The following is a 26,473-nucleotide window of genomic DNA, read 5'->3' as shown; positions in this document are numbered from 1 at the left end:
GCATGTTACAGATGAACATACATCCTACCATTCTGCATCATGGGTGCTGCCTTCTTGGACAGTATCACATGATCTGCTCTGACAAACCAGTCTCCAGCAACTCCAGTCACATGATTCATCCAGCCTATCAATTTTTAGGGCACCCTATTTAAACCAGGAACTACTGACTTTATGCTGCCAGAACAACTCTCCCTAGAGCAGAGGCATTACTAGAGTTGATGACACCCAGGGCAAATAATAAAATGGAGCTTTTTGAAAAAATTCTTTAAAACCCTTACATTTTTTTTCAAATAAATACACAAATTAGGGAAGCCTGAGGGCAATGCAAAACATCAATATGGCAGCAATGAACACCACATTCACATATTGTTGTTCAGTAGAAATTTTAAGAGAGGAGGAGACTTGGGGGACCGGTGCTTGTTAAGAAAATAGAAGGAACACACCATTGTTTTTAACCCCAATTTTCCTCTACCAGACCTAACTCAGAGGTCAAGGGCTGGTTATGCTTTTTTTTCTTTTTTTTTGGGGGGGGGGGGCTACACAATTTTTTTTAAATTACATTTTTTTATTCCTGTATTTCACAGAGAGTCCTGCACAAATCATTGTGATCTGTGCAGCCATTCTGCTAAAGAAGGAGGAGGGGGTCTATTTAAAACTTCTATTTAGTCCCGAGTTTGCTCCATTTACGAACGGGTTAGCAGACACAATTCTTGGTAAATCCCTATTTTCTAATCCTGTCTATGGAAATTACTTGCGAGTTTGGTCGAGGGTGTATTGACTTAGGGTCTGATTCAGAGCCGGACGCTATTTGCGCTCGCTCGTTCATAAAAAGGGGCATGCTATTTAAATTGACCGTTTGCTCTTTGCGGTCTGTTGATGCCCGCATGTCTGAACGAGCGAACAAAACATGCGGTCGTAACTTTGAAAAAACGCCCCCTGGCTGCTCGCATCATACGTCATCTCCGCTATTTATTAGATTAATCGAGTACATCGAAAGGCAAATGAACTGCTCGCTTTTCTTGTGGTTGCATTTTCCTACCGCAATCATGCGAGCAGTTCTGGCTATAAGACACCCAACTGACGTGGTCGATGACGCTGCTTTGCTAATTATGCACACCCTTAAAACGCCCGTTTTGACCTTTTGGCATGCCTGCGTTCTGATCTCCACTCCCCGTTTTCAAGCACCTTCCCCTGTTACCACCCACATACGCCTCATCCTGTCACTGAAAATAGCAGGCATTCGCTATTTAGCGAGCACACGATTTTCGGCCGCACTGACTGGTTCGCGCATGCGTACTAAAACCCGTACGCATGCGCAGTTGTGCGAACATCGCTCGGAGCGAACGAGCGGCCGCTTACAAGCGGCTCTGAATCAGGCCCTTAGTTTTCAGCCGTGTTTTGAAGATGGATTTGTGTTTTTACATCCATTTTTGCCTTTAGTAAATCTCTGCGTTTGAAAATCAGGGGAAACTCTCCCAGGAATACTAACTTGGTCAGACATGATTCTTAGTAAATATACTCCTTCCTACTTAAACCCTCAGTGTGTTATTTCACCATATGTCAGTAAAATTATCTACTGTATATAATATGTGATTTAAAGAAATATGCCCAATGTTGTGATTATTCTCTTCCCCCACATTTTCCTGCCACCCCACCCACATCTGTTTGGGTGACACAAATAAGTCACTTATACAGTATATCATGTGTCATCCAGAAATAGTCAATTGCTGGCTGGTTTGATTACCAATATCTGAGGACAATAAAAACTAGTAACACTCATTATATAATATTTTTAATAAATTTGTGCAACCTGCGCACCCCCGTATATAATATATTTAATTAATTTATGCCACCTAATCACCTGTCACCTTATATACTATATTTAATGAATATATGCCCCATGGATGCCTGCCCACTCCTTATATAATTATTTATTTATATTATTTATTTATGACACCTGTCCCCAGCCCCTATATATTTAATCTGTGCCACCTGCTCCCGTTTAATTAATCTATGCAACCTGCCTCCCACCATATAATCAATCTATGCGAAATGCTTCTCCCCATATAATTAATCAGTTCCACCTACCTACCCCCTGTATAATTAATCTGTGCCACCTGCCTCCCCTGTATAATTTAGTTAGGCCACCTGCCTCCCCCCATATAATAAATCTGTGCCACCTGCCTCCCCCGTATCATTAATCTGTGCAACCTGCCTCCCCTACGTGTAATTAATCTGAGCCACCTGCCTCTCCCCTGTATAATGAATCTATGCCACCTGCCTCTCCCCGGTATAATTAATATATGCCACTTGCCTCACCTCATATAATTAATATATGCCATCTGCTTCACTCCCATATATTTACTTTATGCCACCTGCTGCCCCTGTATAATTAATCTGTGCTACCTATCTCCCCCCATATAATTAGTCTATGTCACCTGCCTCCCCCATATAATTAATATATGCCACCTGCCTCACCCCTATATAATTAATCTATGCCATCTGCCTCCCCCTGTATAATTAATCTGTGCTACCTGCTGTATAATTAATCAATGTCACCTACCTCCACCATATAATTAATCTATGTCACATTCCTGCATATATAAAATATTTAAATATTTAGTTAATTCATGTCACTTTCCCCACCCCCCCCCCCCTTCCTTTCCCTCTTCACTTACATTGCTCATCTGCGCTCCACCAGAGGGGTCACTGGGTCTGGTGACACCCGGTGTGCACTTTATATCCCCTCCATGCAGCAAAGCTGCACATGCCCAAGATGGGGCATGGACTAACATAAAAGGGTGTAGCCTCACAGGAGATCCCAACAACATCACTACGGGGCGTGCCCAGCATCCCTGGAGACTAGTGCCTGCACTGTCAGCTCTTCCTCTGTGACAGGAGCTGAGTGCTGCAGGACAATATCACACTGCAGCACCTGGCTCCTGTCACTGAGGAGGAGCCAGCATTGTGGTGTCAACCCCTCTGATTGTGACACCGGGTGCGGCCCGCACCCCCATAGTGATGCCACTGTGCTCCACTCTTCTGTCCTTTTCTTTTTGGGGAGCCATCTGGGGCATAGCTACTCGATTTTGGCAGCATTTGTCTTCTTGGTTGGGAGTTGAGATGTCCTGAATGCAGTGCACAATAAAATTGCAGGCAGAGGCAGAGCAGATGAGCTGAGAGATATGATTCGCCTCAGAGTCCTTACTGCAGTTCACGGATGTCATATGCCCAGTTTGGTGTGCTTGTCATGTCTCCTGTCAGCCCTGCTTTGGCGCTAGGCCACCATCTACACAAGGGACATGGAGACATGATACCCGTCCAAACCTATGATGCCTTCGGATACCCCGCAAACCCAATGATGCTGGCTCCGGCTACTTCCCCTCTCCATTCTACCTTATTGGCCCAGTTGTTACCTATCCACCACCTAGTGACATCTAGCTACCCAATCCCATGCTCCCTATCCACCCGAGGACAATCTGGCGCAGAGGAAGAGCAAAGGGAGCTATGGAGTCCAGCAGTGGACACCCCACCAAGTACACTACCCTGGTCAACTGCACCCCTCTCTGCAGGGCCTGCCATAGCACCCAGGGCACATGCTCTGGTTGCCCTGCTCTAGTTACACCTCTGTCCTAGAGATCAGTACTCTGGCTCCTGGTTCTGCCTCTGCACTAGAGATCTGTACACTGGCTTTTTGTTCTGTTTGCATCCTGCATCTGTTCCAGTCATTAGTCTCCAGTATTGCTCTCAGTATTCTGCATTTCTTCTATTTAACAGGCTCCAGTATTTTCTCTATAAGCATTCTGCCTCACTGTGTTCCAGCACTGTGTGCCAGTAATTTCTTCACAACCATCAGTATGTTTCCAGGACTCCCACACCAATAATTGCCTTACAGCATTAATCTTATGTGCTATCCGGAAAACCTGTACAAACATTCTCAGCATTTTGCTCAGTGATATCCAGAAAACCTACTCCAGTATTGCTTTGCAGCATATGTTATCTGTATCCTGCTTCTATTGTGCCCAGCATGCAGTTCCAACATCACCTGAACCTTGCTTCTGTTGTGCCCAGCATGCAGTTCCAACATTACCTGCAGCCTGATTTTACTGTGCACAGCACACATTTTCAACATCACCTGTAGCCTGCTTATATTCATGGGCAGCACTCGGAATCTACATCTTCGGCAGTCGGTCAGAAGTACTTCAAGCACTCACTTCCTGTTGCACCTATGGCCTGCTTCTGCTGTACTGCAGTCCTGAGGTTAGCTATTCCTAAATTTTGAATCCATTGTGCTACAGGTACTCCCTCAAGGTATTCAGATACACATATCTACTCCAAGCCATCCAAATACTAAAGAGTAGCATTGGTACTGTGAGAAGATGCTTAATAAAGTACCAAAGCTTCATCTGCTCTCCGACTAATAAAGCTAATCCCAAGGGTCCTGATCTGAATCTACAAAACCCCAGTGACTTTACACATCTGTTCTTATTTTATGCAAAAAAAATCAAAACAAAGACCACTATGCCATGCTACATAATACGTTCACTATATTCTGTGTATATATATATATATATATATATATATATGCAGTGGGAGATTACAGTGCCAATTAGGTACAGATCCTTGTGAATAGTATTTAAATGTATTTATCACATACATATGTATTCCTTAACCATATAGAGATGTGGGATTAGGTATTAGGCACTCCCCAAAAATATGGGTGTCTGCTCAACCAGTTAGAAATGTATCAGTGGTAATCTGTTACATGTACAAAATGCAAATATTGGAACTGGAATAGAGCACAATACTGATATTCACAAAGTGATAGGAATATGATTAGTTGCAATATATATATATATATATATATAAACAAGATATCATAAACATGTGCAGCAGTGTAATAATATTTAAATTATGATAGTGCAAAAATACTCATAAAATGTAAAAATAAATATAAAAAACAACTTTAATCAAAGACAACAGTAATATCCTTCCACATGTAGGATAAAATACATAAAATCCACCCTTAAATATACATATATATAAAAAATTGCCGTAAAAATATCAGAATAAATAGGAATAAAGACTGGCTTATCTGATCATAAAAAATGGCAAGTTCATGAAAGGGTAGAGAATAGGAGCCTCCAATGCATTTTGTCCGTGTCTTGGACTTCTTCAAGGGATACCTGAGCTCCTGTGGGGTATATAATATTAATACCCCCTCCAATGAGGACAAACAAGGAACGATTAGAATCATTTGTGACATCACTTCCGGTTTTCTAATTACCATAAGTTTTTAAAGTCAACAGTAGTTACTCGATCTTATAGTGGACTATACTCTTTTCAAATACATTAATTGTGTATATGATCGCTTCCTTATTATGAATCATTTTTGTTTTTAAAAATTAGATCCAGCCTCTCATCGCTCCTATCTGGCGTCGCGTCACTTCTGCCCTCTCCATGTGGATCTCGCGGCACTTCCACCCGCTTTTCAATGTTAACAATAGGCTAGACCTTCCGTGAGGCCACCTCCGTCTTTATCCATCATCGCATCACTTCCGCCCTCGTCCGGCGTCGCATCACCTCTCTGGTTGACCAATTCTGCCTGATTAGTCCATCTTCTCTGTTCAGTCCCCCGGCCATGTTTTTACATGCATTCATTCACTTTTCCTCTCCTGGACATCTCGTTTCCATTCTCCATTGCTGGCAGCGGCAATCTTGGTACTCCCAGTATTAATTCCAAATTTTTCAAGGATCCAATTAAAATGAAAATTATCTTAATTATTCGTTGCACCAAACCTAACTTTATTTATAATTACCATTGGGCATATCCACATATCTTATTAATAAAGCTCAAACGTTCATTAATGTGTTGATAATAGTATCCCATAGATGTTATCCATAATATTAACTAATAAGTGTAATATGAGTATATGTGTATGTATATTCCTGGAAGGGGAGGAATAAATAAATTTTCCTTGGTGTTTCTGAGTTCATATACAATCATTTCATACGCTTCTTCTTTATCAAATGAGTCTATTATAAATCTTGGATGATCTTTCAGATGTAATTCAGGGGTCGCTTCATAGGTCACATGTCGTGAGGGATTCACACCTGTATGTCCCATAGAAAACTACAGTACCCGGTCTTCCCTAGAGGTCTCCCATCCAAGTACTAACCAAGCCCAATGGTGCTTAGCTTCCAAGATCAGATGAGGTTGGGTGATTCAACTTAGGTATGACAGTAGATAATATTGGGACATGCAATTTGCCCTCCTGACCTGTCTTGTCCATCACCATCTTCTTATAGGAAGGGAGCTATTTCATAGTTATCATTAAATCCTCTGGTAGTCATAGTGTCAAATTCGAAAATCCAGTACATCTCCAGTCTGGATAATTTATTTGCTAGGTTTCCTCCTCTGTCTCCAAGTTCCACGTGTTCTATTGCTTTAAATGTCAATTCATCTGGATCCGATTTATGATGTAGATTGAAATGTCTTGATACCATATGTTTTTGATATTCCTTATATGTTCCTGTATGCATAATTTCAGCGGTTGCTTTGTCTTGCCCACATATTTTGTTCCACATGAGCATTCCAAGAGGTAAATAAACGAAGTTGAATTGCAGTTGAGATGCTGCTTAATCTTATATTCCTTACTGTTCGCAGAATTACTGCAGCTGTTTCTCTGTCGATGTTTGTATTTACATAAGTTACATCTGCCACATTTGTAGCTCCCGGGACAACTGTGAAGGATACTGGGTCTTGAGAAATTATTATCTCTTAGCATGATGGGTGCAAGAGTATCTTTTAGGTTTCTTGCCTTCCTAAATACTATGGGGGGTCTAGGTGGTAGATTATCCTACAAAGCTGGATCCATTAGTAGAAATTTTCCAATGCTTACTGAAGTTCTTTATAATTTTTTCATGTGCATTGTACGTTGTTATGAATGGGATGATGTTTTTCTCTTTTTCTTCAGTACTCTTGTACTTCAGTAATGCGTTTCTCTCCAGAGTTATCATTTTCTCTTTTGCTTCCAAAAGCACCTTTGGGGGATATTCTTTTTCTAAGAACCGGTTTGTGTATAGATGAATTTGTTCATTGCATGTCTCTATTTCACTACAATTTGTTTTTATCCTGTGAAATTGTGAATATGGTATGTTTTCTTTCCATTTCTTTAAATGTCCACTTTTGAAATGAAGGTAACTATTTGTATCTACTGTTTTTATAAAAAATTTTGTAATAATTTTACTTCCTTCTCCACATAGGATCAGATCCAGAAATTCAATCGAGCTCTTATTCATATTTGACGTGAATTTCAGATTCATATTGTTATCTGTAATGTGATCTAGAAACAATCTAAAAACCTCTTCTGACCCTTCCCATATTATCAGGATATCATCTATGTACTGCTTGTAAAGTCTGATGTTCTCTCTGAATGGGTTATTTTCATAGCTGTAATTCTTTCCCGAGCATCCCATTAAAAGGTTGGCAAAGCTAGGGGCAAATGTGGTCCCCATAGCCGTGCCACAAATTTGCCAATAAAATTGGTCTAAAAATGTAAAATAATTATGATCCAAGAGAAAAGTCATTAAATTGCATAAAAATTCTTTGTGTGGAGTGCTAATTGAAGGATCCATTTCAAGGAATTCTCTACAGGCATTAATCCCTTTGCAATGTTCAATACATGTATATAAAAATTGAACATCAATTGTAAACCATGAATATGTTTCTTTCCATTCCATATCTTTTATGATCTGTATACATTGGTGGTGTCTTTTAGGAAAGATTGGAGGTCTTTCACATACTTGTACAGGAATATATCTACATACTCACACAAATGTGAAGTTAGCGAATCTATCCCCGGGATAATGGGTCTCCCTGGGGGATTTTCCATACACATGAATTTTTGCCAGAAAATAGAATAAGGGGGTAGTGGGATTAGTCTGTAGGAGATATTGGAACTCCTCTTTTGTTAAAATGCCATTGTGTAGTCCATATTTCAGAAGTCTCCTTAATTCATCCAAGTAGGTCTCCAATAAAATATAAGAATTATTATCCCCTAGGAGTCTGGATGACTCCTTGATTTATTGGGCCCTGTCCATAATGATCAATCCCCCCCTTCTCTTATCAGCTTGTTTTATAATAATATCCTTATTCTTTTGTAAATTCTTCAATGCTTCTTTCTCTTTTTTCTTTAAATTCTGTCTGATAATAGGTTTGGGATCCTCCTCACATAGATCCTTCCTAACCAATTCATAGAAGACATTGAGGTGGTTTCCTTTGGATTCAAGTGGGTAGTATTTTGATTTTTCCTTTAGTTCTGATTTGGAATCATTCTCCTGGAAATTCTTGATTACCGCATTATCTTTGCTTAGGAAGTGTCTTTTTAGTGTCTAGTTTCTTACAAATATATTGAGATCAATGAACATCTGAAATCTGTTCATGTTATTTGATGGTGCTAAGGTTAGTCCTTTATTCAAGAGGGAAATTTCAGGTTTGGATAGAATGTGCTTTGACAGGTTAAAGATCCCTCTCTCCTTAGGGTCTACATCATGTTCCTCCTTTGTAATTTATTCCTCCTGCCTCCTCATATCCCTCTTCTTCTCTTGTACTTCTTTCATGGGGGATGCCACTTTTGTAGTTTCCCTGAAGAAGGTTTTTCTTGGATTCAACAGATTCTGGTCTAGGCCTGGGGATAAAAAATGTTCAGAATCGTTGTTTGATTCAAATCTCTGAAGTGTAAAGAACCAGTTCTTTGTGTGATGTGTTTTATAGTTGGGTTGCTCACTTGATTCTTCATCTCTTCTAAAGCTTTGCTGTTTTCTAAATGGAACTGTTCTCCATGTGTTTTTTTCCTGCATGGGGTTATTCATGTATTGTTGTCCACCAGATTTATGAATTCTGCTCCAGTTTGTAACTTGATTCAAATCATAATCCTGTTTGTCCCTGATGAATTTTCTCTCCTTCCCTTTCATGACATCCTCTTCAATGTGATCCAGTTTCCGTAATAAAACTTTATCATTAGTTTTATACTCCTCTTTGTCTTTGAAACTCTCCATAAGTGTTTCTTTTTTCTTTATCTCAAGTTCCAACTCTGACAGAGTATTTTTCTTCTCCATGATGATTAATTAATTTTCTATAGTTTTCTATGGGACATACAGGTGTGAATCCCTCACGACATGTGACCTATGAAGCGACCCCTGAATTACATCTGAAAGATCATCCAAGATTTATAATAAACTCATTTGATAAAGAAGAAGCGTATGAAATGACTGTTTATGAACTCAGAAACACCAATGAAAATTAATTTATTCCTCCCTTTCCAGGAATATACATACACATATACTCATATTACACTTATTAGTTAACAGTATCCCATAGATGTTATCCATAATATTATCAACACATTAATGAATGTTTGAGCTTCATTAATAAAATATGTGGATATGCCTAATTGTAATTATAAATAAGGTTAGGTTTGGTGCAATGAATAATTAAGATATGTGGATGTGCCCAAGGGTAATTATAAATAAGGTTAGGTTTGGTGCAACAAATAACTAAGATCATTTTCATTTTAATTGGATCCTTGAAAAATTTGTCTTATATATTTCCAACAAAATGGGGTTAAATCTATGTTGATACTAACACTGTCCCCATTATACCATATAGGAAATACTAAACACATTGACACTTCCAGGACTTAAGATTACATCATCAGGTATAAAGGAGTAGGAAGATGGCTGTGGAGGAAAAGAATACCAGGAGCAGCAAGATGGCCGCGGGTGGAATTATCACTGGGAGTACCAAGATTGCCGCTGCCAGCAATGGAGAATGGAAACGAGATGCCCAGGAGAGGGAAAGTGAATGAATGCATGTCAACACATGGTCAGGGGACTGAATAGAGGAGATGGACTAATCAGGCAGAATTGGTCAACCATAGAGGTGATGCGATGCCAGATGAGGGCGGAAGTGACGCGGGCGGAAGTGACGCGATGTTCTATAAAGATGGAGGTGGCCTCATGGAAGGTCTAGCCTATTGTTAACATTGAAAAGCGGGCAGAAGTGCCGCGAGATCCACATGGAGAGGGCAGAAGTGACGCGATGCCAGATAAAAGCGATGAGAGGCTGGATCTAATATTTAAAAACAAAAATTATTCATAATAAGGAAGCGATCATATACACAATTAATATACTGTTGAATTTAAAAACTTATGGTAATTAGAAAACCGGAAGTGATGTTACAAACGATTCTAATCATTCCTTGTTTGTCCTCATTTGAGGGGCTATAAATATTAGATACCCCACAGGAGCTCAGATATCCCTTGAAGAAGTCCAAGACACGGATGAAACGCATTGAAGGCTGCTATTCTCTACCCTTTCATGAACTTGCCATTTATTATGATCAGATAAGCCATTCTTTATTCCTATTTATTCTGATATTTTTACGGCAATTTTTTATATATATGTATATTTATTGGTGGATTTTATATATTTTATCCTACATGTGGAAGGATATTACTGTTGTCTTTGATTAAAGTTGGTTTTTATATTTATTTTTAAATTGTATGAGTATTTTTGCACTATCATGATTTAAATATTATTACACTGCTGCACACGTTTATGATATCTTGTTTATATATATATATATATATATATATATATTGCTGCTAATCATATTCCTATCATTTTGTGAATATCAGTATTAATTTGGAGATTTCTCCATATGAATTACTTTTGCAATAAGCACCTTTTCCGTGTATGTCACTAAGCACTTTATGTCACTATTTTAATATATATATATTAATGGTATATAAGCACATGAGATGCTCTATTCCAGTTCCAATATTTGCATATATATATATATATATATATATATATGCTGTAGGAATTTATTTATGTCATTACAAAGCGTGTTGATCACATACAGTGCACAGGAAATGTAGACTATATTGCTACACCCATCCATGAATTTATATATGTAACCTTGATGTAATTCATGAACTAACAGTGCTTCAACACCATAAATATCCCAAAATATAGATCTTACAAATGGTGGTTTTGTGTGCAGTTTGCAAACTGCCACACATCAAAAGCAGTTTTCATATCCAGTCTGAAAACTGCATTCAATGTGCTAAAAGTGGCAAAACCTTGGAACCCTCCTGGACCTTCATGGTACCACTAGGCAGGTACCCCTGAGTCCCACCTGGTACCACTGGTCAGTAGGCATCAGGGTAATATAGTCCAAATATAGTACAAGAACATGTGGTGCTATGACTACCAGCATTTACTGACAAGCCATGGGTGATCTTGCATGCTAGAAGAACTAGAAAAATGTATCAAGCCTAAAATCATGCAAAAATGAGTTTCTGCATGGTTAAGACACAGTAAGGCAGATTTTAGTATTGAGAGTTATCATAGATATCCTAACACAGGAGTTATCATAGATATCTTCTGTGTAAGGCAAACTAATGCAAAAAAGCTCAATCCCATAATTATTATTGGGGACTGCAACCTGCACCAATACAGTATATCAAGCTAAAAAAATTAATGATTTTGGAGCTTGACCCCGATAACTAACTCTGTCTAAAGGTGGTGTCCATATGCCTGGCCTATGGGGAGAGCATCACCAGAGTGAGATCTTCTGATAATTCCTTGACAGGCTCCAGGCGAATAAAAAGCCTGACTATGAAACCACTGTTCGCTGTTAAGAGCAATATAGGTTGGCTGTAACATGGCTAATTTCCACAATGACTTCTGCTATCACAACTGAATCATCATTACCCATAAGTATTAAAAATAAATTTCATTTAAAGATGAAAATTTTATTGCTATGAGTTTGGGCAGTGAAGTGACTGGGTATTGAAGCTTAATACATTTGGGGATTAATTGCATTATCCTTTTTAGAGGGATTTTCTATCCAACATTTAGATATTTATTTAAATATATCTTTGTCTGCAACTTTCAGTAATTAGGATTGTATTTAATGATTTGGATAACTCAGTATTAGGCTTCCTGATGGGCTCAGTCAACCAACTCCAAACAGGTAGAGTCAAAAGCGTAATTATGGCCCCTCTGCTGAAAAAAATAATCCTATAAATTTATTAAATGAACCAGAAAAGCTGAGGCAATTTCAAAGCATTATTATTACTAAATACATATCCGGTCTGCTTCACTTAACTTGAAGAAATAAATTGAGTCACCTACGTAAATCTGCATTATTTGGATAAGAAGGATTAGGTTTACAGTAATTGCTCGATCCTCCCTAAAATGAAAGACAGAACCACACATTTGGTCAGGAAACATGAGACATGCAGGAACAGAATAATTTCAGTAAGAAGAAAAATACAAAGCTTATCATATATAAAAATGAAAGAAAAGATATGTGATATGGGAAGGTCATTTTATAATTATTTTGTTTACATTATGATCACAAATGAAAAAAACTGACATAAAACGTGCTTTTAAAGGGTTATCTGCTAAATCCTTGTGTCTGATTTCCTGGATCTCCTATTAAACCTTCCAATATACTATGAGGGCTGATTAAAAAGTAATGAGACTGCCTCTGTTTTTGTGTACCATATGTAGACATGGCAACGCTATGCTGGTTATTGTGAAGCTCATACATTGATGTGTCTGAACCTGCAGTTGGACTGCCGTAGTCTTCTTTGTTTGGACAGAGCGAGTAGTAGATCTTCGTACGTTTCATCATGGCAGTTGAAGAAGACATGTCTGTGATATTATGTCAGAGATGTGTGATCGAATTTTGTGATAAACTTGGAAAAGTGGAAATGAAACTCATGAAATGTGACGGCAAGCATACGGTGGAGAAACAATTAGCTGTCCTGCAGTATAGAGATGAGTGGGTTTGGATCTCAGAGATCTGAACCCACCCAAACTTAGGGGATCTGAGTCAGATCTGAGCCGGCTCGGGTTTTCCAACCTAACTCGCATCTCAAAACGAGGCAAAACTTCATCATCCTGCTGTCGGATTCTCGCAGGTTTTGGATTCTATAGAGGTCCTGCGATGCCGCCATTTTTCATTCTGGGTGTGGAGAGTGAAGAGGGAGGGAGGTGGGAGCTGTACTGCACTGCTGTTGTGCATTATGACTTGTGAGGTTGTGCTGGGAGCTGTGCAGCACTGATTTTGTGCATAATTGAGGTTGCCCTGTCCATAGGGGCTGGCTTTTATCCATAGGGGCTTGCTGGCTGTTGCTGGATGTTGTCCTGTCCATAGGGGCTGGCGGTAGTCCATAGGGGCTGGCTGGCTGTTGTCCATAGGGTCTGGCTGGCTGTTTTGAGGTTGTCCTGTCCATAGGGGCTGGCTTGCTGTTGTCCATATTAATCCATATAGGGGCTGGCTGGCTGGCTGGCTGTAGTCCATTGGGGCTAGCTGGTTGACTTTTCTGCTGTGTTGTCCAGGGGGTGCTCTGTCCATCAGGGGTGCTCTTCTTCACCCCCAGTGTAAAAAAAAAATCAAAACATTTTTTGTCTGTGCATGTTAGGCACACCACCAGTATGAAAATAAAAACTATTTTTTTGTGTGTGCATGTTAGCTACATTTATCAGCAACGTAGGTGTGCAGGGGTGCTGTGCTGCCTGTGTCATTTATCAAGAGGCTGCTGCCTAGTTCAGGTGCTCTCCCTCCCAAGTGTCCCCCAAAAATTAATCAATTCAATCAATCAATCTTTTGTTTTGCGTGCATCAGAGGTGCTCCCTGTGTCATTTATCAAGAGGCTGCTGCCTCGTTCGGGTGCTCTCCCTCACAAGTGCCCCACAAAAATTAATTCAATCTTTTTTTGTATGTGTCAAGGGTGCTGCCTGTGTCGTTTATCAAGAGGCTGCTGCCTCGTTCGGGTGCTCTACCTCCCAAGTCCCCCCCAAAAATTAATTCAATCAATCTTTTTTTGTGTGTGTCAAGGGTGCTGCCTGTGTTGTTTATCAAGAGGCTGCTGCCTCGTTCGGGTGCTCTACCTTCCAAGTGCCCCCGAAAAATTAATTCAATCAATCAGTCTTTTTGTGTGTGTGTGTCAGGGGTGCTGCCTGTGTCATTTATCAAGAGGCTGCTGCCTTGCATGGGTGCTCCCTCTCAAGTGCCCCCCAAAAATGAATTCAATCAATCAATCTATTTTTTTTGTGTGTGTGTGTGTGCTCGCTAGCCATGGCATCACAAAATGCCTCTTCTGAGACTTGCATAAACATTTTCAAAGGTGAAATTAGAGGATATGGTTTAAAAAATTTAATAAAGCAGCTAAAACTGTGTTCTCTGATTATAGTGTTCCTACTCCCAGTCCATACCCATGGCCCCTCTACCTGAATTTCAGCGAGGCAGAGGGGCAACTCCATGAAACCATATTCCAGAGTGCAGCTGTTCCTCTTGTAGCCCAGGTCAGAAGATGTGTAGGGGGCTGGTGATGATATGGACTAAAATGAGCTCACATCCACTAAAGTGAACAATGAATCCCCAATCTAACAGGGAGCACAGCTGTAATTTATACACAACACAGGATGGGATGACAATATAGGCTTGAGTGATGGTATAATCTGGGGTGATGTATACATCATCTTCTTCACACAATATTAATTTGTCCCCACTGGAATCCACCATTACTGGTGCCTCTGTAATTTTTGCACATCATTGATGTTAAAGGTCTTTCTTGTAGAATTTGTAGTTCATTTTGATGGGCATCATATTCCACATTTTGGGGAAGTAGTCTCAGTCCAATCACTAACAAGGTTCCTGGCTGCGCTGAAATTTAAAACTCTTTCTGAGTACACACTGAAAGGTGGGCAGCTAAAGTAAAGCAAAGACAATTTTGTGTAAAGGCCTCCAAATTACCTCTTTTTCCTATCAGTAGTTATTTACATCTCTTCAGATCTGTGTCCGTTGAGAAGAAAAAACAATGTCTTCAGCCCTTCTGGATGAAAATCCACTCCCAGCAGCACTCAAGATGCAACGTAAGACTTAAATCTTAAATGTTGCATTTACTACTCTGTTCTGCTTGTCCATAATATCTGCTCCAGTTAAGTGGACAGTGGGTACAACTGCAGTTTGAACTGAAGGCCACTAACTATGTTTTTTTAATGTCCCTGTATAGGTTGGGAAATGCCTTTACAGAAGGTTTGCAAAGGATCATTTAAGTCAATTGTTTTTGAAAAGCACTATTCCTGGTCCCCTTCTGGGATGTAAATCCACTCCTAGCCACAGAAGCAGGCACAGGATTCTCAGGAAAGACACAACGTAAGGCCTTAACTCAGGGGTAGCCATCCTCAGTCCTCAAGAGCTACTAACAGATCACGTTTTCCAGACCACCGAGCTGGTGCACAGGTGTATTCATTATTCACCAACATATTTGGAAAGATCCACAGGTGGAGTTAATTATTTATTACACTTGTGATTCTGTGAGGAGACTTGGAAAACATGCACTGTTGGTAGCTCTCAAGGACCAGGGTTGGCTAATCCTGCCTTAAATCATAGATCTTATGCTTGTCCACATATCTGTGCTGGTTAAGTGGCACTTTGAGGCCACTAACTATGTTTTTTTTAATGTCCCTGTACAAGTTAGGAAATGTTCAATGTGGAAGCTTTGCAAAGGATTATTTTACAGTCAATTGTTTTGGAAAGCAGTCTTCCTGGTTCCCTTCTGGCATGAAAATCAACTCCTAGCAGCAGAAGTTCGTGCAGGATTCTAAAGAAAGGCACAATGTAAGACCTTAAGGGGTCTTATAGAAAGTGATGTTAAGTAGAATCTGATTGGTTGTTATGGGCAACATCACTTCTAAAATGCACTTCTAAAAACTCTCACTTTAGTAAATTAGATTTACCCCTTAATATCTTGTACTGGTTAAGTGGCAGTTTGGAGGCCTCTAATTAACTATGTTTTTTTTAATGTCCATGTACAGGTTGCAAAATGTTTTTCATGTGGAAAGCACTACTATCAGTCTTCCTGGTCCCCTTCTGGGATGAGAAAATCCACTCCCAGCAGCAGGCATGGCACTCAAGGATTCTTCTGGGGCAAGGACTAATGTGAATGAGTAAAATATTTTTTGTAAATGCCTCCTCCTCTCCCCTTCTCACTCATAAATTTACTTTGGAATAAAAAAATTAAAATAAATTTACAACCAAACCCTTCCAGTCCCTCCCTTCAACTACATAAATACTCCAACTCACTCAGGCTTCTCTTGAATAATAAAAACATTTGTTTGCTGATGTGCCATGTTGGAAGTTGAACTGCCACATTTTTGTGCCGCTCACTGCTGCTGCATAGCTTATTCAGCCAGCTAGCTTGGTGCAAATTTTGGGCCTAAACTGGATGAAAACTATATAGTGAGCTGTGAGGTGGTCAAAATTGACTGAAAACAAGTGGAAATAAATGTTATTGAGGTAATAATACTGTATGAACCAAAACAGGCCCATTTTATGTGATTTGAGCTGTTTATATGATTTTTTTTAAAGAAAAATTGAGATCCAAAACCAAAACCGAAAAACAAAACATGGAGGTGAGGTTTTGGCAAAACCAATCCAGATACCAAACCAGGGGAGATCCAGATCCAAAACCAAAACTCTGGGGTTGGAGCACATCTCTACTGCAGTATTTCAGTGGTGGAAGCACTTCAAAGAGGGTAATATGCGAATTACTGATGAAGCGCATTCTGGGAGTCCATCCACAGCGATTACAGATGTCAGCATTGCCAAAGTTGCAGAGATGTTGCAAAATGGTGGAAGATTAACTTTGCGCAAACTTTTGGCTTCACTTGGCATCTCATTCGAACGGGTTCAGCATAGGTGTGACAAGGGAACTGAAGATGCATCGCGTGTGTGCCAGGAGGGTGCACAGAAATCTCACAGAAGAGCAGATGCGACGATGAGTTGAATCGTGCAAGAACACTGTTCGAATGTCAGAGAGGATACCTAAATTCCTGACATCGATTGTGATGTGTTACAAATCATGGATTCGTCATTGTGATCCGGAATCCAAACAACAGTCCGGTGTATGGAAACACACGAATTTGCCTCCACCCAAAAATTCTGTGTGATTTCTTTGGCATGTAAAGACATGCTGCTGATGTTCCTTGATGTGCACGGTATGATCCTACAGCACTAGATTCCCCATGGACAGCCAATTAATGGTGACTACGATGCAAATGTCATAAAAACCCACATTTGCTGAAGAAACAGTGCTTTTTGCTCCAAGACAATGTCTGACCACATGTTGTTGCTGTTGCATTGGCAGCTCTGACTGAAATGAATGGGACAGTACTGGATCACTCTTCATATAGCCCAAACTTAGCACCCTATGAATTCTGGGCATTCCCAACCCTGAGACAACAACTGCACTGAAATAAGTTCTCAACAGATGATGAAGTGAAAAGTGCCACAGCTGCAACACTGAAAGTGATGTCACAAAACAGTCTACTGCACGTCTATGAATTGTTGTTGAAAAACTGCAAATAAATGTACTGAATGTGAAGGATGCTACTTTGTAAAAGAAAAATGTTCAGATCCTGTGGAGTCATCTGTTTCTGAATTCTCAATCAGCATCAATTAATTATAATAGTTACTACCATTTATATGCCATCAGAGCCCCCAAATGCTCCTTATATGCCTTCAGAGCTCCAACACGCCCCTTTGGCCATCAGATTCCTTATATTAACATTGCATACCTTGGCTTAGTTTGTATATGTGACAGTGTACATTACTAATAGGGGAGAGGGACAGTGCAAGGAAATTATGCAGTGAGTACTGAATTATCAAACTATAAAGACATATATACTACTACACATGAGAGAGATGGCCAGAAGCAGATGAGGAGGCAGGCTGGAGCATAGAAGGATGTGACTAGGAGCAAAAGAGTAAATGGGCAGAGGAGTCCACCAAGATCAGATAAAAAGGTGTGCTGAAGCAGAGAGGGCCAGCTGATATGTGAGCTTGGATATCCAGATGCTGCCTGTCCAGGACTGCTAACACACCAGACTCTGGACAGATTTCCTGATTTCCAGACTCTGGAGTAATCCTGAATGGGTGGCAATACTATCTAAGCAGCTTTACCTCCATATTCATTTGCTTGTGAAAGTAGTCATCAGTATCAGCATGCATTTGCATTAGCCCTATCCTTCATACAAAAGATCCATCTGAAAATTATGGAACTCTGAGTATGCACCCCAGGAGCCTCCAATATGGCACTACAAGAATCAGTATACCCTCCAACTATTGATCCCATCCATGCTTCTAAGAACATTAATACACAAAATGCTTCAATCAATTTATACTGTAAGTACATTACAAGTACCTGTAAGGGAGGGGTTAAACTAGACAAGAAAAATAGACAAAAACATCTCCTCCAACACTCTGCATGTAGCCCTGTAAAGAGACTTGCATCCTAAATAATAATAGCAATTGCAGAGATCTCAGTACATATATTTGTAAACATATGGTTAAGCCACCAGCCATGCCAAAGCATCTACACTTTTGGTGGTTCTAATGCTACATGATAATAGCACCCACTTTGGGTCATGCATTTATGCATTTCCATATGCTACATGATAATAGCACATACATATATATATATATTTCTAAATTAAGAGTTAACTCATCTTGAGGCACCCCAGGAGTCTCCAATATGGCACTACAAGGACCAGCATGCCCTCCAACTACTGATTCCATCCAAGCCTCTCAGAATATTAATGCACAAAATGGTGGTTACTCAAATCAATTTATAATTCCATTGCAGGTGCATGTAAAAAACAGACAAAAAAATTTCCCCCAGCACTCTGCACATAGGCCAATAAAGAGATTGGCATTTCATATAGAAATAGTAATTGCAGAGATCTCATATATAAGCACAGGTTGAGTCTCCCATATCCAAAATGCTTGGGACCAGGGTTTTTTTGGATATCGGAATAGTCCGTATTTTGGAATAATTGCATACCATAATGAGATATCTAGGGAAAGGGGCCCAAATCTAAATACAGAATGCATTTATGTTTCATATACACCTTATACACACAAGATATATGAAAAATTAGGTGGAAAAGCGCTGCACAAACACACATATAATCAAAAGGTTTAATATGTAAAATACTTTTTAATACAAAGTAATGTATATACTGATATATCCAGATTAATGGTGCTTGAGTGTATATAACCAAAGGACATGATAAAACAATTACAGAAATGTAATATATGATAGAGTGCACAATGACAAGATAATAATGCTGTCAAGCGCAAAAAGAAGGAAAAGATGGCTGAGGAGTGGAAGGCAGCACTCTGGACAGGTGGTAGTTTTGCCCCTCATGATGGATTATTTGGCATATGAGGAGTTTTCAAGGAGAATAATACCAACTGAAATTGTCAAAGGCATCAATGTCCATGACTCAAATGCCCCCCACCCCCTACAGCCTGGTGAATGTAATTCTTTTTAACTTTTTAAATATTTTAATTGTTTTCATAAATGTGTTAATGAACATATTTGCACACGCAGGCCTAAATATAGTTTTGCACACCCCAGTGCAAAAGTACGTAAAGGCCCATATGTGCCACCCTACAGTTCAAAATGTATACAGCAGCTCCAACTTGGACAGCCAATGTGTCAAAGTTTATTGGTAAATATAACAATGTAAATAATAGAGTAATATGTAAAAATAATAGTACATATAATAGTACAAAAAATTATGGAGGTTCATTCAAAACTTGAACATTAATAATGATCAAAAGAATAAAAAGAATGTATAATTGCATTGTAAAGAACACTTCAGAAATATAAAAAAAATATAATTTTTTTAAAATATTTACCAGAATAACATAATAAACTACTGTATGTGTAATTTATATCCCAGCTGTCTGGATACTGACAGTTAGAATCCCAATGCAGTCAGAATCCCAGCACCAGCATCCCAACTGCCACCATCCCAACAGTAAGTATTGGGGTTAGGGTAAGGCACTAGGGGGAGAGTTTGGGTTAGACACTAAAGGGGGGTTAAGTTTAGGCTCCAGGAGGAGGGTTTGGTTTAGACTACGGGGGAGAGGGTTAGGTTTAAGGGTAGGGTTAAGATATTTACCTGCAGGTGTCGGTATACTAACCCTGTCGGGATGCCTGCATTGGCGTTCTGACTGCTGGGATCCTTAACACCTGCTTCCAGTGCCAACGCATTAAAATCTATGGGAGAAAGGTGCTCCTACACTGGAGTTGGGGAAATAGATGTTTAGAACGTGATTTTATCATCTAGCACCAACCATTTTAATTAATTATTAAATGTGGGTTTTTAGTGCCTGCCTTTTTAGGATAGATGCTTGTTTTGTTATTATTTTATTTTATCATTAATCTTTATTTTTTCTAATTTTTCTTTCCTTTTTTATCTTCTAAAACTGATAATATATATAATGGTATACAATTCTCACATTATTTTGAGTTTACCTAAACTATTTCTTCTAAAGTCTGCATTTATTATTTTTTTCCCTAAGAGCAAGCAGAATATTTTTAATATTTTTTTTATGGTGTCAAATTGGTTCTTAACCTGGCTTCATTGAGGTTGGGTCATATAGACCCTGGGCTTTTTATATGACATGTATCTTTTTACTTAGTTATGCAATGCAGCCAAACCTCTCAGTAGCTGGAGTTAAGAACCCTCCCTACCCATTTCCTACTACCACTCAGTCAGCCAGCGTCACCACAGAGAACTAGACGGGCGCAAACTCCAAAAAAGTTATTATGACCCAACCTCAATGTCAGTGTAACAATTTCAAGCCATTTTAGTATGTGACGCTTTATTTATTCTTTTGATATATTTTTAGATATTCTATCAAAATGAATCCAGAAGAGAATACAAACAAATGATGTCCTTACTGGAGGAGCTTGAAACTGATTAGTTTTAAGACTGATTTTGTTTTTGTATTGTTTTAATTTTCAAGATCTCATACTTAAGTCAACGAAAAAGGTACATTTTAGATGAAAAGTTTGTTTTTGCTAAAATACAGAAGTTGTCAGTTTTGTTGATTTTCTTTGAAGACTACGTAGAGATAAAAAGAAGTTCCTTCTCTATTCTATATGACTTTTTATTTTATCAAAATACCTCATTCAATAGTTCATTTTCACAAATATACCAATAATCTTCTAAAATCATCCTTAAACAGATGTTGATGTGGCTCATTATGACCCAGGTATATTTTAACAACTTTCCATCGCAATGACGCCAGGTTAAATTAATTGAAAAACTATTGATTATATAGTTGTAATTGGGATTAAAGTGCTTGTAGTGTTTTACCAATATTGATCATATGCAAATATATAAATATTATGAATGTCTTTAGGTAATTTAAGGTAATTAATATATATTGCAATATATTATACAGAATGAGATAATGTTGTACAGTAATAATAATAATAAGTATTTAAAACTACACTGTTAATGGGATAATGCCTAAAAACAAATTGGAAAATCCCTATTTTTGGGTAAAAATTTGGGGACTTGGTGCAGAATCCCTTGGACACTCCATTAATGCCTAATTAGGCAAAAAAATTTAATTAGCTTAATTTGGCCAATAATGAGTAATAAAGTAGTGGGTCTACTATTTTGGGGGGCTGTATGGATGGGACAAGTGTTTTAAGCATTGCAGGTGGCTGCACCAAGTGTATTTGTAAAATTTTTTAAAAGTGCACTAAAATGAAAAAAAAAAACTTGCACTCATTTTAAAGTACCCCTAAATTAACTGCAGCATTTATTTGCCCCAAAATACTTGCTTTATATATTTTTTTCACTATTATAGAAAATTGTATATAACAGCCATTTGACACAACTTAAGAACCCCAAAACCCTTTGATTATGTCCACTAACACACTTCTCTAGTACTCCAAATCTTAGTTTACCTTTTTTTGGGGGTACAGGCTGATTTCTCCACTTTCACCTGCACTATTTGCAATGCAAGAATTATCAGGTAAATGTGTTATCGCGGCTTTTGCAATAGGATTGCCCAATAAATGGGAGCATGCAAACATGGGAAAAGTGGGAAATTCAGGTGAATGGTCGAAAAGTTTTCTCTACGGAGAAAACATAATGTTATCACTCCTGATTGGATATGGCCCTAGGTTGCAAACGAATGTGATAAACTGCTTCAGGAGACTGCAGTATAATGTGAGGTGACATTTGTATATCAGAGTCTGAATCTGTATACAAGTGCTATGATGCAGCACCGTGTTTTTTATTATGCCATGGTCAGTTGTGCTTCATATACAGATTCAGTCACACCCAGATATATAACTGTCGCTTATCAAGTTAATCAGTGCATCCTCCTGAAGTGATTTATTGCATCCATTTGCAACAAAAACAGAGTTTTGATTAAAAATTATGCAAAAAAAAGACAGTGCAAGCTAATTTGCATGCGATCTGGCAGCTCACTTGCGTGTACTGAGACTAGGAGGTATATTTACAAAGAATCATGTCTTGCTGAATTAGCATTCCCATAAGAGTTTCCCCTGATTTTCAAACACGGAGATTTACTAAAAGTAAACATGAATGAAAACAAAAATTGAAGTCAATACACCATTGGCCAAACTTGCAAGTACTTTCCATAGATAGGAATACAACATGAGGATTTACTAAGGTCCGTGTCTGCTAACACAATCGTAAATGGAGCAAACTTGATCCCTCCAAAAGCATAACAAGCCCTGGCCCTCAGAGCCCTCTGTGGTAGAGGAAAACCTAAAGCGGGCTTACACTTATTTTCCTCTAATCAGCACCGGGCTGAACCATGTGGGGAGGAAATGGCATAGCAGAGAGACACATGACATGGGGTCCCCCAGAAAAACATTCTCCAGCCCCAAATTGATTAGCCTAGGGCTGGCAATTCTCAGAAAGTGGGGACCCCCTCCCAAGTATCAACCAGCCCTGGACTGAAAGCCTACAGCTGTTCCCTGCATCCCTGGTGGTGGGGGGTTCAGGTATTATGGTATAAAGGATTAACTGGCTGCTGGCACCAGTGCCCCCATTGTGGAAAACATATTTAAAAAAATTAAAAACACACCGATGTTTTAGTATTTTATTACACATTCACTCACTCACCAACACTCACCCCACTAACACTACATAATTACCTACTGTACTCACTGGTACAGGTTGTTCTCTTCTTCAATAGCTATCTGGTCTTCAGAAAATAACTAACTGACTTACTCAGAGTAGAATGAGTGCTAATATACTGTGTGTACAATATAGTGCTAGCTGAGTGACAGGGAACCCACATGGTTTCCTGCACCTCAGCTGATCTTAACCAATCAGTGGCCAGTTACTATGACAACAGCCACTGATTGACTAAGATGATTGGCTAAGAACAGCCGGATTCTTAGCCAATCATGGCTAAGGTACAGAAAACACACCTGGGTGTATAAGTACACATCTGTATATTGTGTACGGTAGACAAAAATCATCCTCATATCTCTCTTAATTTTATCTAATTTTAGTAAAAAACACATTTGTTGCACTTTTCCCAGCTGTAGCTGTTCCTCATTACTCACACTTTAATGTTCTATATATTAAGCTTCTCACTTACCTCTGCTTAGTGCTGCCTTACCCCTTTGGTAAGAGACTATCTGTCACTAATGGATACTGTCAAAGCTGTATGGTTGGTTAAGATAGAATCTGTTAAAATCAAAATCTGCACAACGCCATTTTGCGAATGGCTACTCAGCGCCATTTTGCAAATCCTACACAGTATACGGCGCTATGTTATTAGTTAGCGTTGTGTGTTTCCTACGCAATAGAACACTGTTAAAAGTCCTTACAAAAACAATACGTACATTTATTAATACACATATATCAGTGATGACAGACAAAGTCTTGTGGACATGTTTGTGACAAATAATTAAGAATACACATATATTTAAAGACTTTATATATTCAGTGCTGACAAACAAGTCTTGTGGACATGTCTGGGACTACAAGCAAAAAAATATGTTAGTTGGTCAATCAGCTTAATCATTAAGCTGATTGAGCAACTACCATATTTTTTGCTTGCAGTTTGGAGGCATGAAGGGAGTCAGAATTAGGAGGAGGTGCTGATCCTTATAGTGCCCTGTGGAGGTTTTTTGGGGTACCTTCAAGGTAAGTTAGCTCTCAGCTCATACATGTACTGTTATCATGCAGTACACCAATTTGTAATTATATGACCCAGAGTGGGTGCTACTATTACGTAGCAATAATTATTTTGGGGTGAGCGTTTGGGAGTGGGGCCCCCGGGGTTGTTCTGGCTGGACCTTTCTCATGGCATCACCACTTAATTCACATAGAATATTTTTTCACTTCTTTAATCGTTTGTATATTATTTATGTCATTTTAATTATTTTACATTTCATTAACACTTATTGATTTATCTTTACACATCTATCCTTTACACTTCACTATCACCTTTTTTCCCATTTTCATGTGATGCCCTGGGGATGGTCCTTGGCTGGAATTTTTTGGGGTGCCTTGCTTCTCGGACTTGAACCCCTTAATGTTAGGGATGCTGGTATAGAGGAGCCTTGACGTTGGCCCAGCGCTTATTCATATATTTGCAAATGTATGTAACCAATATCTATGAATCTCTATTATTATGTTGGATTCAAGTATTTTTGATTTAGCTGCAGTGTGCTGGAGGGCAAATTCCTTTTTTCATGTCTGGGACTAGTAATTGGAATATACAAAGATACTGTGAGTGTTTACTTTGATTATAGAAACAGTATGTCTGTGGCAATTGAAGTATTACACAGACACTGATATGCTCATAGTGAGTGTTCTGAATGTGATTTAGAAACAATTGTCAGATGTTTAGCTATCGTTAGAAATTGTAGGCCTTGTGTCCCATGCTGATGTGGTTAAGAGGGACCGACAATTGTATTATGAATAAACATAGGAAAAGCTTTTGTTAAAGTTATCAGACTCATTTCCAAAGCTTGCTCAACCTGTGAAACAAACTCCATTGTCTGTCATTATTTTAGTTCAGACAGAAGTAATATTACTGTTTGAAGTTATGTATATGTATATATATAAATATTGGTATGTATATATACACTTAAACGATCACATAGGTATCCACAATGCATGCACACATATATATACAGTTGCAATTATAAATAGAAACACACAGCGCATGTTTTGCACTGTAACACAAACCCTGCACACAGTGCACCTTTTACGCTGCATGTAGACACACAGCACATATAATCATAAATATACAGGCACTCATAAAAGGTTCGTGCACATTATGATTTATATTAAAGTTATTAATTATGATGTAAAATGTATGTATTTGATATTAATGGTATACAATATGATAGACATGGCATGTTTGGTACTAAACTGACACACTGTTTATTTCCAGATATATGAATCTATCAGCGAGGGAGTCGCATCTTGAGTTTAATGGTTATGGAATATAGGAAATTATTGATTAGAATGTATACTCTGTAATGTAGTGTCTATCTAGTTTAAATGTTCTATCTAGTTTAAATCAATTAAAGAAAGACAATGTAATCTGGAGAACTGGGAAATACCCCTAGTGAACTGTCCTATGGACTACAGCGTACTACAAAGACCAAGAGCAAGAACCAATGGAATTATGTTTGTATGTCTACATTGTTGTTATCATAATCTGTTAGGGTATATAGCCTGCGTCCCGGTCCCAGTTAGTAGCCATTCTTCTTGGATGACCGCAGGCTTCTGGATTGATGACTGTAACTGGGACAGCGCGCATGTGTATGCATCGACTGTATCTTATGTATTTAATAATCCTTTGCACTCATTGTTTAGATCAAAGCGTGTAATACTCTTTTATTGTAATAATAACTTTTTGTGCTTTGGAACCACACTCAAAGTCTGGAAATCAATTATTTCTTGTGCAAGGTTATTAGATATTAATAATAGTCATGTGCATTTACTGTAATTCTCATTAATAAGATGCCACTTAATTCACCCCCATAGAAATGTTACGAATCCCAAAGCCTGCTCCGTGTGAACCCCCTAAAACCCAGGCTAGTGAGGTCTTCTGCCAATAACAGCCACCCGTTGTTCCCTTAGAACTATGAGATGTTCACCGGTACTTAGGCAGCCACCTGGTATTATAACACGGGGTAATAGAGGTTCATACAGAAATACTATGGGATTAAATGGAGAGATGAATGTCAGGAACAGTAAACGGTATCAAGAAGACTTGGGAGTCGAGGATACAACTTGGTGTGCCGATGGTGTGGTTTAGGAACTGATTGTTCAATGTGAACTGGTGGCAGAGCTGGAGGTACAGGTGATGTGGCTTTGAGAGCTAATGATGTGGCTGATGAACCGATGGTATGGCTTGGAGCCAGTTGTAGAAGACAATACTCAATTGATTGTGCTTTGGTAGCTGATGGTGTGGCTTGGAGCTGGTTGTAAAAGACAGTACTCAATAGATGCAGCTTTGGGAGCCGATGGTGAGGCCTGGAGCCAGTTGTAGAAAAAAGAAAGTAATTGATG

General features: G+C 38.9%; 1 pseudogene; it reads right to left on the bottom strand.

Moving 5' to 3' along the window:
* Nucleotides 1-6,130: 6,130 nt before the first annotated feature.
* LOC148529230 (5S ribosomal RNA) lies at nt 6,131-6,249 on the bottom strand (annotated as a pseudogene).
* Between the last annotated feature and the right edge of the window lie 20,224 nt (nt 6,250-26,473).

The sequence above is a fragment of the Taudactylus pleione genome, unplaced genomic scaffold (genome assembly GCF_031769625.1).
Source record: "Taudactylus pleione unplaced genomic scaffold, aTauple2 ptg000086l, whole genome shotgun sequence".
Taxonomy (NCBI): Eukaryota; Metazoa; Chordata; class Amphibia; order Anura; family Myobatrachidae; genus Taudactylus; species Taudactylus pleione.
The sequence above is the reverse complement of the archived record's forward strand: the minus strand, read 5'-3'. Positions and strand labels throughout refer to the sequence as shown.